Source organism: Bombina bombina, chromosome 4 (assembly GCF_027579735.1).
Source record: "Bombina bombina isolate aBomBom1 chromosome 4, aBomBom1.pri, whole genome shotgun sequence".
Classification (NCBI taxonomy): Eukaryota; Metazoa; Chordata; class Amphibia; order Anura; family Bombinatoridae; genus Bombina; species Bombina bombina.
The window spans coordinates 29,425,455-29,441,273 of record NC_069502.1 but is presented as its reverse complement, the minus strand read 5'-3'; the positions used below and the strand labels follow the sequence as shown (position 1 = coordinate 29,441,273).

At 36.9% G+C, this 15,819-nt stretch overlaps 1 long non-coding RNA gene across 1 annotated transcript in view; it reads right to left on the bottom strand.

Annotated features, from left to right (window-relative positions):
* Positions 1-15,216: 15,216 nt before the first annotated feature.
* The window catches only part of LOC128655859 (uncharacterized), a 29,605-nt gene continuing 29,002 nt past the window's right edge, over positions 15,217-15,819 (bottom strand). The window contains exon 3 of the long non-coding RNA XR_008401927.1: positions 15,217-15,408. This is a non-coding gene — a long non-coding RNA (uncharacterized LOC128655859). The remainder of the gene's footprint in view (positions 15,409-15,819) is intronic.

The following is a 15,819-nucleotide window of genomic DNA, read 5'->3' as shown; positions in this document are numbered from 1 at the left end:
TACCCAGTATTGTATCATGAGGGATGTTAGCTAGCTAGCTAGGATGGTGTTTGTTACTTATACCCAGTATTGTATCATGAGGGATGTTAGCTAGCTAGCTAGGATGGTTTTTGTTACTTATACCCAGTATTGTATCATGAGGGATGTTAGCTAGCTAGCTAGGATGGTGTTTGTTACTTATACCCAGTATTTTGTCATGAGGGATGTTGCTAGCCAGATAGGATGGTGTTTGTTACTTATACCCAGTATTGTGTAATGAGGGATGTTAGCTAGCTAGCTAGGATGGTGTTTGTTACTTATACCCAGTATTGTATCATGAGGGATGTTAGCTTGCTAGCTAGGATGGTGTTTGTTACTTATACCCAGTATTGTATCATGAGGGATGTTAGGTAGCTAGCTAGGATGGTGTTTGTTACTTATACCCAGTATTGAATCATGAGGGATGTTAGCTAGCCAGCTAGGATGGTGTTTGTTACTTATACCCAGTATTGTATCATGAGGGATGTTAGCTAGCTAGCTAGGATGGTGTTTGTTACTTATACCCAGTATTGTTTCATGAGGGATGTTAGCTAGCTAGCTAGGATGGTGTTTGTTACTTATACCCAGTATTGTATCATGAGGGATGTTAGCTAGCTAGCTAGGATGGTGTTTGTTACTTATACCCAGTATTGTTTCATGAGGGATGTTAGCTAGCTATCTAGGATGGTGTTTGTTACTTATACCCAGTATTGTATCATGAGGGATGTTAGCTAGCTACCTAGGATGGTGTTTGTTACTTATACCCAGTATTGTATCATGAGGGATATTAGCTAGCTAGGATGGTGTTTGTTACTTATACCCAGTATTGTATCATGAGGGATGTTAGCTAGCTAGGATGGTGTTTGTTACTTATACCCAGTGTTGTATCATGAGGGATGTTAGCTAGCTAGGATGGTGTTTGTTACTTATACCCAGTATTGTATCATGAGGGATGTTAGCTAGCTAGCTAGGATGGTGTTTATTACTTATACCCAGTATTGTATCATGAGGGATGTTAGGTAGCTAGCTAGGATGGTGTTTGTTACTTATACCCAGTATTGAATCATGAGGGATGTTAGCTAGCCAGCTAGGATGGTGTTTGTTACTTATACCCAGTATTGTATCATGAGGGATGTTAGCTAGCTAGCTAGGATGGTGTGTGTTACTTATACCCAGTATTGTATCATGAGGGATGTTAGCTAGCCAGCTAAGATGGTGTTTGTTACTTATACCCAGTATTGTATCATGAGGGATGTTAGCTAGCTAGCTAGGATGGTGTTTGCTACTTATACCCAGTATTGTATCATGAGGGATGTTACATAGCTAGCTAGGATGGTGTTTGTTACTTATACCCAGTATTGTATCATGAGGGATGTTAGCTAGCCAGCTAGGATGGTGTTTGTTACTTATACCCAGTATTGTATCATGAGGGATGTTAGCTAGCTAGCTGGGATGGTGTTTGTTACTTATACCCAGTATTGTATCATGAGGGATGTTAGCTAGCTAGCTAGGATGGTGTTTGTTACTTATACCCAGTATTGTATCATGAGGGATGTTAGCTAGCTAGCTAGGATGGTGTTTGTTACTTATACCCAGTATTGTATCATGAGGGATGTTAGCTAGCTAGCTAGGATGGTGTTTGTTACTTATACCCAGTATTGTATCATGAGGGATGTTAGCTAGCTAGCTAGGATGGTTTTTGTTACTTATACCCAGTATTGTATCATGAGGGATGTTAGCTAGCTAGCTAGGATGGTGTTTGTTACTTATACCCAGTATTTTGTCATGAGGGATGTTGCTAGCCAGATAGGATGGTGTTTGTTACTTATACCCAGTATTGTGTAATGAGGGATGTTAGCTAGCTAGCTAGGATGGTGTTTGTTACTTATACCCAGTATTGTATCATGAGGGATGTTAGCTTGCTAGCTAGGATGGTGTTTGTTACTTATACCCAGTATTGTATCATGAGGGATGTTAGCTAGCTAGCTAGGATGGTGTTTGTTACTTATACACCCAGTATTGTATCATGAGGGATGTTAGCTAGCTAGCTAGGATGGTGTTTGTTACTTATACCCAGTATTGTATAATGAGGGATGTTAGCTAGCTAGGATGGTGTTTGTTACTTATACCCAGTATTGTATAATGAGGGATGTTAGCTAGCTAGCTAGGATGGTGTTTGTTACTTATACCCAGTATTGTATCATGAGGGATGTTAGCTAGCTAGCTAGGATGGTGTTTGTTACTTATACCCAGTATTGTATAATGAGGGATGTTAGCTAGCTAGGATGGTGTTTGTTACTTATACCCAGTATTGTATAATGAGGGATGTTAGCTAGCTAGCTAGGGTGGTGTTTGTTACTTATACCCAGTATTGTATAATGAGGGATGTTAGCTGGCTAGGATGGTATGTGTTACTTATACCCAGTATTTTGTCATGAGGGATGTTACAAGCACATTTGATATGTGTGTTTCCATTATCTGCCATCCAATTGTCTCTTTTATCTGCACTAACAAGGACCCTCTGTGAATGTATAAATATATACCTATAAGGCATTGCGTATATATACCTGTAAGGCATTGCGTATATATACCTGTAAGGCATTGCGTATATATACCTATAAGGCATTGCGTATATATATATACCTGTAAGGCATTGCGTATATATACCTGTAAGGCATTGCGTATATATACCTATAAGGCATTGTCTGCTTATTTGCTTTTGTGAGTCAGAGGGAGTGCTTGGTTCTTACAAATGAGGAACGGCTTTGTGGAAATTCATTCATTTTGTTGTGGTCAGAGTGGGACTCGCATTAATAATATACATATAAGAATATATGCTATATGCCGGTGGGTGTTTTCCCAATAAGGATTCAATTAATGGACTTTAATGAAGGACATTAAATGTTTATTCTTTGTTGATTATGCAGTCCGTATAGCCCTATCTGATGCAATCTGTCAGATATATATGTTGCCATAGTTGTTTAGTTAAATATATTAATATTGTCTGTGTGTACTAATCTTTCTACCCCTCCCATTTTCCTGTGGTAATGTGATTTAATTCTTGAGTGATAGTCGGGTGCTGGATTATAGTGGTCTTTTTTCTTTTCAGTATAAATTTTAGTATTTTACCACTACCGTGCACTTCATTAAGTATATCCTGTTAGGGAACACTATTTTTGTAAATTACTCTCATATAGATTATACTGGTAGTGCTGATATAAGTATTTTTATATATATATATATATATATATATATATATATATATATCATGATTTGTTGGTACACTATACAGTATATTTATACCTACTTTATATATATATATATATATATATATATATATATATATAAAGTTAAAAAGTCACGCACTCAGCTCCTGGTCGGACTTGGAGGACCCACCCCCGAGACGCAGGAGCGTTGACGTCATCGTGATGAATCGGCAACCAGTGTAGAAGATGCCGGGGCGATACCTGACGGCTCCATACTGGTGAGGGATATACTTCAAACCCGGACTAGGCAGAGGGTGAGTGAGAGACTGCTCTACCTGAATAGAGAACCTTATCATATTATATTGTTCTACGAACTGATTTACACGGAGCGTATAAGTATCTTAACAATTTAACTTTGAACTTCCACATTTATCCGCCTATACAAAGACTAATAGAGCTATCTGGTCACCTGACCTCCCAGCCTGGATATTACTTTTTGGGAGTTACTTGTCTTTGTGGGACATACTTGTTTGGACTACTTTCACAGAAATTAATACATTTGGCTCTATCTTTGGGCTAGCATTGGACTATTACTCAATCACTAAGAACTTTTATATACACCCAGGACTTATTTTTGAGCTTTTCTCATTGCCACATCCTTTTTTCCTTTTGCATTTGAATCTAAGATTCTTACTCTGGGCATTTGATTTAGCTCTCTAACACCTAGATTTAGAGTTTTGCGGCCAAAGGGGTGCGTTAGCTACGCGTGCTTTTTTCTGGCTGCACCTTTTAAATACCGCTGGTATTTAGAGTTCTCAGAAGGGCTGCGTTAGGCTCCAAAAAAGGAGCGTATAGCATATTTACCGCAACTTCAACTCTCGATACCAGCGGTGCTTACGGACGCGGCCAGCTTCAAAAACGTGCTCGTGCATGATTCCCCCATAGGAAACAATGGGGCTGTTTGAGCTGAAAAAAAACCTAACACCTGCAAAAAAGCAGCGTTCAGCTCCTAACGCGGCCCCATTGTTTCCTATGGGGAAACACTTCCTAAGTCTGCACCTAACACCCTAACATGAACCCCGAGTCTAAACACCCCTAACCTTACACTTATTAACCCCTAATCTGCCGACCCCGCTATCGCTGACCCCTGCATATTATTTTAAACCCCTAATCTGCCGCTCCGTACAGCGCCGCCACCTACATTATCCCTATGTACCCCTAATCTGCTGCCCCTAACACCGCCGACCCCTATATTATATTTATTAACCCCTAATCTGCCGCCCCCAACGTCGCCGCTACCTACCTACACTTATTAACCCCTAATCTGCCGACCGCATCTCACCGCTACTATAATAAAGTTATTAACCCCTAATCCGCCTCACTCCCGCCTCAATAACCCTATAATAAATAGTATTAACCCATAATCTGCCCTCCGTAACATCGCCGACACCTAACTTCAATTATTAACTCCTAATCTGCTGACCGGAGCTCGCCGCTACTATAATAAATGTATTAACCCCTAAAGCTAAGTCTAACCCTAACACCCCCCTAAGTTAAATATAATTTAAATCTAACGATATAAATTAACTCTTATTAAATAAATTATTCCTATTTAAAGCTAAATACTTACCTGTAAAATAAACCCTCAACAACATGTAGAACAGCTGCCAGGCAAATGGTGTGCTCGTGACGACTGTGGAAATCTGCCCAATTCTACTGCAACAATATGAAACACGAAAATGTCCACAGCACAACTTGCTTAAAAAGTGTCTTTATTGACAAAAGAAAGAGCAACGTTTGGTGACATCAGTGACGAAACGTTGCTCTTTCTTTTGTCAATAAAGACACTTTTTAAGCAAGTTGTGCTGTGGACATTTTCGTGTTTCATGTAAAATAAACTCTAATATAGCTACAATATAATGAATAATTATATTGTAGCTATTTTAGGATTTATATTTATTTTACAGGCAACTTTGTAATTATTTTAACCAGGTACAATAGCTATTAAATAGTTAATAACTATTTAATAGCTAAAATAGTTAAAATAATAACAAAATTACCTGTAAAATAAATCCTAACCTAAGTTACAATTAAACCTAACACTACACTATCATTAAATTAATTAAATAAAATACCTACAATTACCTACAATTAAACCTAACACTACACTATCAATAAATTAATTAAATACAATACCTACAAATAACTACAATGAAATAAACTAACTAAAGTACAAAAAATAAAAAAAGAACTAAGTTACAAAAAATAAAAAAATATTTACAAACATTTGAAAAATATTACAACAATTTTAAACTAATTACACCTACTCTAAGCCCCCTAATAAAATAACAAAGCCCCCAAAATAAAAAAATGCCCTACCCTATTCTAAAATTAAAAAAGTTCAAATCTCTTTTACCTTACCAGCCCTGAACAGGGCCCTTTGCGGGGCATGCCCCAAAGAATTCAGCTCTTTTGCCTGTAAAAAAAAACCATACAATACCCCCCCCCAACATTACAACCCACCACCCACATACCCCTAATCTAACCAAAACCCACCTTAAATAAACCTAACACTAAGCCCCTGAAGATCTTCCTACCTTATCTTCACCACGCCGGGTTCACCGATCGATCCAGAAGAGCTCCTCCGATGTCTTGATAAAAGCCCAAGCGGGGGGTTGAAGATGTCCATGTCAATCTGATAGGCTGATCGGATCAGCCAAGCGGATTGAACTTGATTCTGATTGGCTGATTCCATCAGCCAATCAGAATTTTCCTACCTTAATTCCGATTGGCTGATAGAATCCTATCAGCCAATCGGAATTCGAGGGACGCCATCTTGGATGACGTCCCTTAAAGGAACCGTCATTCGTCGGGAAGTCGACAGTGAAGATGGATGGATCCGCGCTGGAGGTCTTGAAGATCAGCCGGTCGTCATCGGATTGAAGAACATAGAAGATGCGGCTTGGATGAAGATGTTTGCCGGTCCGGATGTCCTCTTCTGCCCGCTTGGATCAAGATGGTTGCCGGTCCGGATCTACTCTTCTTCCCGGATAGGATGAAGTCTTTGGAGCCTCTTCTGGACCTCTTCAGCTGCCGCTTGATAGAAGACTTCAACCGGATTATGGATCGCCAGCCCCCGCTTGGGCTTGGATGAAGACTTCAGAGGACGGATCGGTGAACCTGGTATGGTGAAGATAAGGTAGGAAGATCTTCAGGGGCTTAGTGTTAGGTTTATTTAAGGGGGGTTTGGGTTAGATTAGGGGTATGTGGGTGGTGGGTTGTAATGTTGGGGAGGGGGTATTGTATGTTTTTTTTACAGGCAAAAGAGCTGAATTATTTGGGGCATACCCCGCAAATGGCCCTTTTCAGGGCTGGTAAGGTAAAAGAGCTTTGAACTTTTTTAATTTAGAATAGGGTAGGGCATTTTTTTATTTTGGGGTCTTTGTTATTTTATTAGGGGGCTTAGAGTAGGTGTGATTAGTTTAAAATTGTTGTAATATTTTTCAAATGTTTGTAAATATTTTTTTATTTTTTGTAACTTAGTTCTTTTTTATTTTTTGTACTTTAGTTAGTTTATTTAATTGTAGTTATTTGTAGGTATTGTATTTAATTTATTTATTGATAGTGTAGTGTTAGGTTTAATTGTAGATAATTGTAGGTATTTTATTTAATTAATTTATTGATAGTGTAGTGTTAGGTTTAATTGTAACTTAGGTTAGGATTTATTTTACAGGTAATTTGTAATTATTTTAACTAGGTAACTATTAAATAGTTCTTAACTATTTAATAGCTATTGTACCTGGTTAAAATAAATACAAAGTTGCCTTAAAATAAATATTAATCCTAAAATAGCTACAATGTAATTATTCGTTATATTGTAGCTATATTAGGGTTTATTTTACAGGTAAGTATTTAGATTTAAATAGGATTAATTTATTTAATAAGAGTTAATTTATTTTGTTAGAATAAAATTATATTTAATTTAGGGGGGGTGTTAGGGTTAGGGTTAGAATTAGCTTTATTGGTTAAAAAATTTATTATAGTAGCGGTGAGCTCCGGTCGGCAGATTAGAGGTTAATAATTGAAGTTAGGTGTCGGCGATGTTAGGGAGGGCAGATTAGGGGTTAATACTATTTCTTATAGGGTTATTGAGGCGGGAGTGAGGCGGATTAGGGGTTAATACATTTATTATAGTAGCGGTGAGATGCGGTCGGAAGATTAGGGGTTAATTATTGTAGGTAGCTGGCGGCGACGTTGTGGGCGGCAGATTAGGGGTTAATAAATATAATATAGGGGTCGGCGGTGTTAGGGGCAGCAGATTAGGGGTACATAGGGATAACGTAGCTGGCGGCGATGTGCGGTCGGCAGATTAGGGGTTAATAAATATAATATAGGGGTCGGCGGTGTTAGGGGCAGCAGATTAAGGGTTCATAGGGATAACGTAGATGGCGGCCGTATACGGAGCGGCAGATTAGGGGTTAAAAAATGTAATCGAGTGGCGGCGATGTGGGGGGGCCTCAGTTTAGGGGAACATAGGTAGTTTATGGGTGTTAGTGTACTTTAGAGCACAGTAGTTAAGAGCTTTATAAACCGGCGTTAGCCCAGAAAGCTCTTAACTACTGACTTTTTTTTGCGGCTGGAGTTTTGTCGTTAGATTTCTAACGCTCACTTCAGCCATGACTCTAAATACCGGCGTTAGAAAGATCCCATTGAAAAGATAGGATACGCAAATGGCATAGGGGGATCTGCGGTATGGAAAAGTGGCGGCTGGAAAGTGAGCGTTAGACCCTTTCCTGACTGACTCCAAATACCAGAGGGCGGTAAAAACCAGCGTTAGGAGCCTCTAACGCTGGTTTTCACGGCTACCGCCCAACTCTAAATCTAGGCCTTAGTTATTTACCACAGTGCTGTACTTATACATTCGAGTTTTAACTATTTATACTTTTTGTTTTATTCCCAGTTTGAATGCTGTATATTCTATACAAACCAAGTAACTAGTATTGTGACTGTTAAATGCTGATTGAATATACATCATCCTAGTAAGGATATATTTTTACTAATATTTATTCTATTATACATACATTTATCTTTTTCCTTACTAGCACATTAGTTCAACATAATAATGGCTACTGAACATATACCCACAGGGGTTATAGATGTTACCAAACGTAAAATTATAATGCTGAATGCTTTAAAGGGTCAGATTTCAGATTCCATATGTGAGGAAGATTTATCCATGGTGTTCTCTTCGTTGGAGAACCTGAGATTTAGAGAGACTAATTTATGGTGGGATATAGAATTTCTTGAATTGTATATTGCTGAAAATAGGGTACCTAGGGGACTCAGAATGAAAAAAATTCCCTACCTTTGCACTGACTATACCTGAATTTATGGAAGAATGGAACACCAATTTAACCAATTGCTCTATTATTTGTATGAAACAATTGGTTAAATACAAAAAGAATGAGAGAGACACTATTCTATTAGAAATAGACATTGTTTCGTTTGCTCAAACCTTTTGACAAAACCAAACAATACAGTGACTATCATCTGCAATTAGATGAAACTATTAACAAACTAGATTCAGATTTATCTGAAAGAAAAGTGAAAAAATATCAAAGGGATGTCAAAGATTATGAGTTAGATATTGTGTACTCATGGCAAAAAAACATTAGAAAGAATTAACAAACCACCAAGGATAACACTTACTCTGACATTAAGACGGATAACACACATAAAAATACAAATAAAAATAAGAATAAAAATAAGAAACATAAAAGACATCAAAGACAACAATCCAAGAAAGTCACATTCTCTAGTATAGACACTGACCATCAAGATATTGATCCTACAACATCAGTAGAAAGTGACCAAACTGAAGAGACACCTGGACCGAGTAATAGCAATTTACCTATAAGACAAGACCTTAAGACACTTGTTCAATTGCCCCAACAGACTAGCACACCAAAAAAGGGAGAGGACAACTTCAGATACCCCAGCAGAATACGGAAAAATGACAAAAAATAGGGGCTGTAGTTAACCTCTCTAAATATGAATTGAATCATGCACAGATGACACTATTGAATAATGGTTTAAGTTTTTCACCAGTCACTAATTTTGATTTATTTCACACAATTCTAGATGTGAACAATGTCATACGCAAAATTGTATTAAAGAAACATTTTTCTAATGTAGACACTGTAATTCCTGTGTCTCTAACTACCCCACCCTCACTTTCTCCTTCAGTAGGTTTACAATACACAGAATTAAAAGATCTTACACATTTGATCACTCTATCTGCACAATCCACTACACATCAACAAATTACTCCGGATCACAAATTTAATTTTAAAGACAAATCATATTTTTATCCCTTGCATAATCGTGATAGTCATATAGATATGTATCAAAGGGCTTATATCCCTTAATCAACAAATACAGACCGAGACATATAGAATAAGAGAGAATCTCTCCAGAGTTGAGAGGAGAGCATTATTTTCTCTTAAAAATAACAAAGACATCATCATCACTCAGGCGGACAAAGGAGGAGCAGTTGTTATCCTCGATAAGGAACAATATCATAATGAAGTTATGTCACAACTTAATAATGTAAATTTATATACTAAGTTGTCTTATAATCCTACTCTGTCCTACAGACAGATCATGATGTCTTTGTTAGATACTGCATTGGAATATAACTTTATGGATAAGGAATTGGTGGATTATCTATTAGTTGAAGACCCTAGAATACCATACTTTAGGATTACACCTAAGATACATAAAACCACTGTTGACCCTCCAGGGAGGCCAATAGTGGCTAGTAATGGTTCTCTTTGTGAGAGACTAGGAGAATGGCTTGACCATATATTACAACCAGTTGTCTTAGCACTCCCAGGCTATATTAGAGACAGTTCTCATCTAATACAACAACTTACAGAGATAACATGGAAAGAACAATATCTTTGGTTAACAATAGATGTAACAGCCATATACTCTAACATACCCCATGACTTGGGCCTTGAATCTTTATCTAATATGCTATATAGACATACTGACTATGACAGCAATTTCATAACATTCATTATAACAATTACAGAATTTTTGCTATCACATAACTATTTTGTCTACAGAGGAGATTACTATCTACAAAAGAGTGGCACGGCCATGGGGGCTAAATTTGCCCCTGCCTTTGCTAATATTTATATGGGCTGGCTTGAATATTGTCTAATTTTTTCTGACCACTGTCCCTTTGCAGACAATCTAGTTATGTATGGTAGATTCATAGACAATCTGATAATAATATGGAAAGATGAAGATACCTATACCGTGGATAACTTTCTTGAATATATGAATGCCAACAAATTTAACCTCAAGTTTACTAGCCTTAGTAATAGGACTGAAATAGACTATCTAGATATTCATCTTAACATTGATACTGAAAATCAAATAATGACCTCAATATATAGGAAACCCTTAGCAAAAAATACAATACTACATGCAAACTCTTGTCATATACCACATGTAAAGAAAGGTATACCAAAGGGTCAATATTTGAGAATACGCAGAAATTGTTCTAACATGGCTATGTATCTTAAACAGGCAGATGAATTGACTGAAAGATTAATACTAAGAGGTTACAATAGACACAGTCTTTTAGATATACAACTACAAGTATTTAAAATTGATAGAACTACGCTCTTTCGTAACACAAAGAGCGTAAGAACTAAAATAGAGGATGACAATATATTATTTATTACCAAATATAGCTCTCAAAATTCAAAGAGATATGTGATATTATCTCCAGAAATGTACCTATATTACATGTGGATGATAATCTTAAATCCATTACCAATCAGAAAAAATTGAAATTTATAGCAAGAAGAGCCCAAACTCTGGGTGATTTGACCAAAAGGGATATGTCAGATAGAGAATCAATTGAACCAAAATCAAAGTGGCTCAACAGTACAAACGGCTTCTACAAATGTGGCCATATATTGTGTAAAAGTTGTACATTTACTCGAAAAGAGACTACTTTCAGTTCTACACATACAGGAAAAATATGACATTAGAAGTACGATAGACTGTACCTCACAATATGTTATATATTTGATTACTTGCCAATGTTGCCTTTTTCAATATGTAGGAATCGCTACTAGAAATTTGAAAGAAAGGATTAGACAGCATCTCCTATCCTTGGAAGAAAAAGAAGCTAAGACCCCTGTAGCTAAACATTTTAGAATACATGGTAAAGGAACCAAATATTTCTAATTCATTGGTATAGATAGTATACAAAAAACAGCTAGAGGGGGTAATAGGACAGATCTTCTACTAAAAAGAGAAGTTTTTTGGATAATAGAACTAAATACGAGAGTCCCCTATGGGATAAATAAGAGGCTAGATGTGGATGCATTTATTCAATAAATATACCCCTATTTTTTCATGATCATGGATTGGTATTTACCGTATTTTCAAAAAGATTTTTTAGATCTTATGAATTGTCATGACATCTATTGAAGAATAGGATCCTAGTTCCCAGAATCTATTAAGAAGGATTGGTATTTACTATATATAGAGTTCTAGATAGCACGATATTATGCTAAAATATCTGGCCCATACATATCAAAGTAATACTATGCTAATTTCCAGATATTTCCCTCTTTTGTCGGTTTTGGCTGACGTATACAGACAGATAGAGAGTCTTAATAACGAAGAGGTTGTTTCTCTAGGGCTTATACTCCAAATATACACCAATTTTACTTTGGATATTCAATATTAAATGATTAAATACACAATAAAACAAAAAGTATTAGAATACTTCAAAAGATCCCATGTATATAACAATAGTCTCCTTTTCTCATTAATACTCTGATATATTATGTGAGCATACACGCATATCTAATGGTGTGTATTATATATGGATATATCTTCCTATCCCATTAACCTAGCTTGAATAGCTAGTTAGAGTTGAATTTAGTTAGTGGCATATACATACATTAGAATTAAGATATAACTTTATACACATCTTTTTTCACAATATTAATGTAGATTCATGTTCCGAGTATTTTTATTTTGAATAGCTGATTACCAATATAACTTGTTAGCAATATTTAGAATGAATACACTCTATATACATTATTTGCCAACTATTGGTTTAGCCTTTATATGCCTTCTAATTATTGTAATATATTTTTATTTGATGTTTCTTTTTCTCTTAAACTTGAGAATAAATGTATGTATTTTGTGATATTTATTTACTTATACACTGTTTATTGATTTTTATTTTTTATCTTTATTTTATGTTAGCTACTTTGAAATACTTAAACTGCTTTTACTAATTGCTATTTTTATTTTTTATTTTCTATCTATATGTATAAATTGCTTCTTAAACTGTATGCACTTAGTTAATTTTTCATTGTTAGCGCGTTTAACATCATGTATGAATATACAGCTGCACTCTTAGGTAGATGTATATATGTATCTGTCACTCCTTGATTCCAAGGGGGTATGTTAGATATTCTGTTATCCTATTGGTGCAGCTCAGCTTTATTAAGGGTTCACCTGTGGTGTCTTATCACCTCTGATGAAGCGCAGGTACGCCTGCGCGAAACATGTCGGGTGTTCTTTCTGTCTGACTATGTCCTTTCTGGATGAATAAACGCTATTGTTAATACCAGCACCTTGGTCGCCTGAGCAGTGTTTGCTTTTGTTCCTAATCTATATAAAAAGTAGGTATAAATATACTGTATAGTGTACCAACAAAATCATTATCAAAGGGTTTTTTTGCCTCAGGATAAAAGACCTAAGGGTAAATCTAAAGCTTCTAACAATTTTCATTCTTTTCGACAAAATAAGGAACAGAAATCTAATCCTTCTCCCAAAGAATCTGGTTCCAATTGGCAACCTTCTTCAAGTTGGAGTAAATCCAAACCATTTAAGAAATCAAAGCCAGCCCCCAAGTCTGCATGAAGGTGCGGCCCTCATTCCAGCTCAGCTGATAGGGGGCAGATTAAGATTCTTCCAAAAAGTTTGGGCAGATTCTGTCCAAAATAAATGGATTCAGAGTATTGTCTCTCAAGGGTACTGAAAAGGATTCAGAGTAAGACCTCCTGTGAGAAGATTTTTCCTCTCACGCATCCCAGCAAATCCAGTAAAGGCTCAGGCTTTCCTGAAGTGTGTTTCAGACCTGGAGCTTTCAGTGGTAATCATACCAGTTCCGTTTCAGGAACAGGGTCTGGGGTTTTATTCAATTCTTTTCATTGTCCCAAAGAAAGAAAATTCATTCAGGCCAGTTCTGGATCTGAAAACTTTGAATCATTATGTAAGAGTGTCAGCTTTCAAAATGGTGACTATAAGGACTATTCTGCCTTTTGTTCAGCAAGGGCATTATATGTCCACAATAGACTTACAGGATGCATATCTTCATATTCCAATAAATCCAGATCTTTATCAGTTTCTGAGATTCTCTTTTCTAGAGAAGCATTACCAATTTGTCGCTCTTCCATTTGGCCTAGCGACAGCTCCAAGAATCTTTTCAAAAGTTCTCGGGGCCCTACTCTCTGTAATCAGAGAGTGGGGTATTGCGAGTTTGGAAGACTTATATTTCATGGTGTTCTTCTCATAAATTCTCTTGACATTCTTTTAGAATTCCTAGAATTTTACAGTTTCTTCAGGATGGTTTGGATAAGGGTTTGTCTGCAAGTTCCTTGAATGGACAAATATCTGCTGTTTCTGTTTTATTTCACAGAAAGATTGCTAAACTTCCTGATATTCACTGTTTTGTACAGGCTTTGGTCCGTATCAAGCCTGTCATTAAATAAATCTCTCCTCCCTGGGGTCTTAATTTAGTTTTGAAGGCTTTACAGGCAAAACTTCTTAGAGCGTAGAAAGGATTGTTGCGTAAAAGGCGAATGTGCGCACGCAATTGTGATTTTTCAAGACTTGTAATACCTGTGCAATGAAAACTGATAGCGAAAAGACCACATCGTGCTTGGAAAACTTATAACTCGTTACTTGTAATCTTGCCCATTATGGGGGGATGGCAGTTTATGGGTTAGTAGTATAGTTTAGATATTGTGAGGTGGGGGGCTAGTGGTTAAGGGGTTAATATTGTAGTTTAGTCTTTGAGATGTGGGGGGATGGCAGTTCAGGGGTCAATAGTGTAGTGGGGACTTTGCGGTGGGCTATGTGGCAATTTAGCGGTTATTAGAGTATGGGGCTTTTGTTGATTTGGGTTAGCAAGCAAAGTAGGGTGTTAGTTTTAGTTTTACTTTTTTGTTCCATTGACTTCTAAGGGCAAGTAGGTTATTGTGCTAGCGATAATTACTTTCCACGAGTCGGGTTAGCACTAAAACGATAAATATTTTACTTTCAACTTGTAAAACCAGCGCAACCCTACTTGCGCAATAGACTTAGTGCTAGCACAATTAGCGCTCTAGTGCAAGCGGTAGTAAGCACTCCATTCATAATCTAGCCCTATATCTATCCGTCTGTCTAGATATACATGGATATATATATATATAGCTATTGGTATGCATATTTAAAAAAAATATATATATTTAGCAATGTCAGACCTCCTTATGTTAGCGTATCTGAGGCTTTCGGAGGAGTGAAAACTTTTTACTTTCAATCTGTAATATGAGAGCAAGAATAAGAGTTCTATTTATTTAACTTGAACGGTGTTAATGCTCAAAAGCTCTAATATTTTGCGCTCCCTTTCTAATCTAGGTATAAATATTTAAATTAATTTAGCATGAACATCTACAGTCAGTATATGTTTCCAATGATTGCACTGAAAGATTAGCTTGTCCCAAATGCTAATACAGTACGCCCGGGGAAACAAAAATAAAGGAGGGCGTAAATTCATGGTAATTCATACAATGTTGTTGTAATATTTAGTAATATGAGAATCACTGAAAAGCAAATGTCAGCTAAACTTTATTAATGTCAGCTAACTAATATGTCAGAGGTCTGATTTTACACATAAGAATACAAGTCAATTAGAAAGACTTTATTATGATATCATAAAGAGGGAGTAGCCGGAGAAGTACATCAAATTATACTGCTCAGCATCGCTGTCTAAGGATGTGCGTTATCCCGGTGTTACCATGGATACCTTGATGACTGTGAGCTCAGCTGAGACCGGATGCTGCTTCCACATAAGGTACTATGAACCCCAGGGGCAAACCTAAGGAACAAGACATAAATACATTAATTAACAATTTGCACAAGGGAAGTACTTAGTAACAGTTGTATGACAGCAGTATGGCTGATGTAAAGCAGCCTGTGGCAAATGTGAAATACTCACTATTGGTGAGCACTGGGGCTATTGATATGAAGAGCCATAACCAGAGTGGATTTACAGGATTATAAAAATGAATTCTACTCTTCTCTCTGTCTCCTCCTTCTCTCTCCCCTCAGCATCCTTCTCATTCTCTCTTCTCTCTGTCTCCTCCTTCTCTCTCCCCTCAGCATCCTTCTCATTCTCTCTTCTTTCTGTCTCCTCCTTCTCTCTCCCCTCAGCATCCTTCTTCTTCTCTCTTCTCTCTGTCTCCTCCTTCTCTCTCTCATCTCTATCTCCTACTTCTCTCTCCCCTCA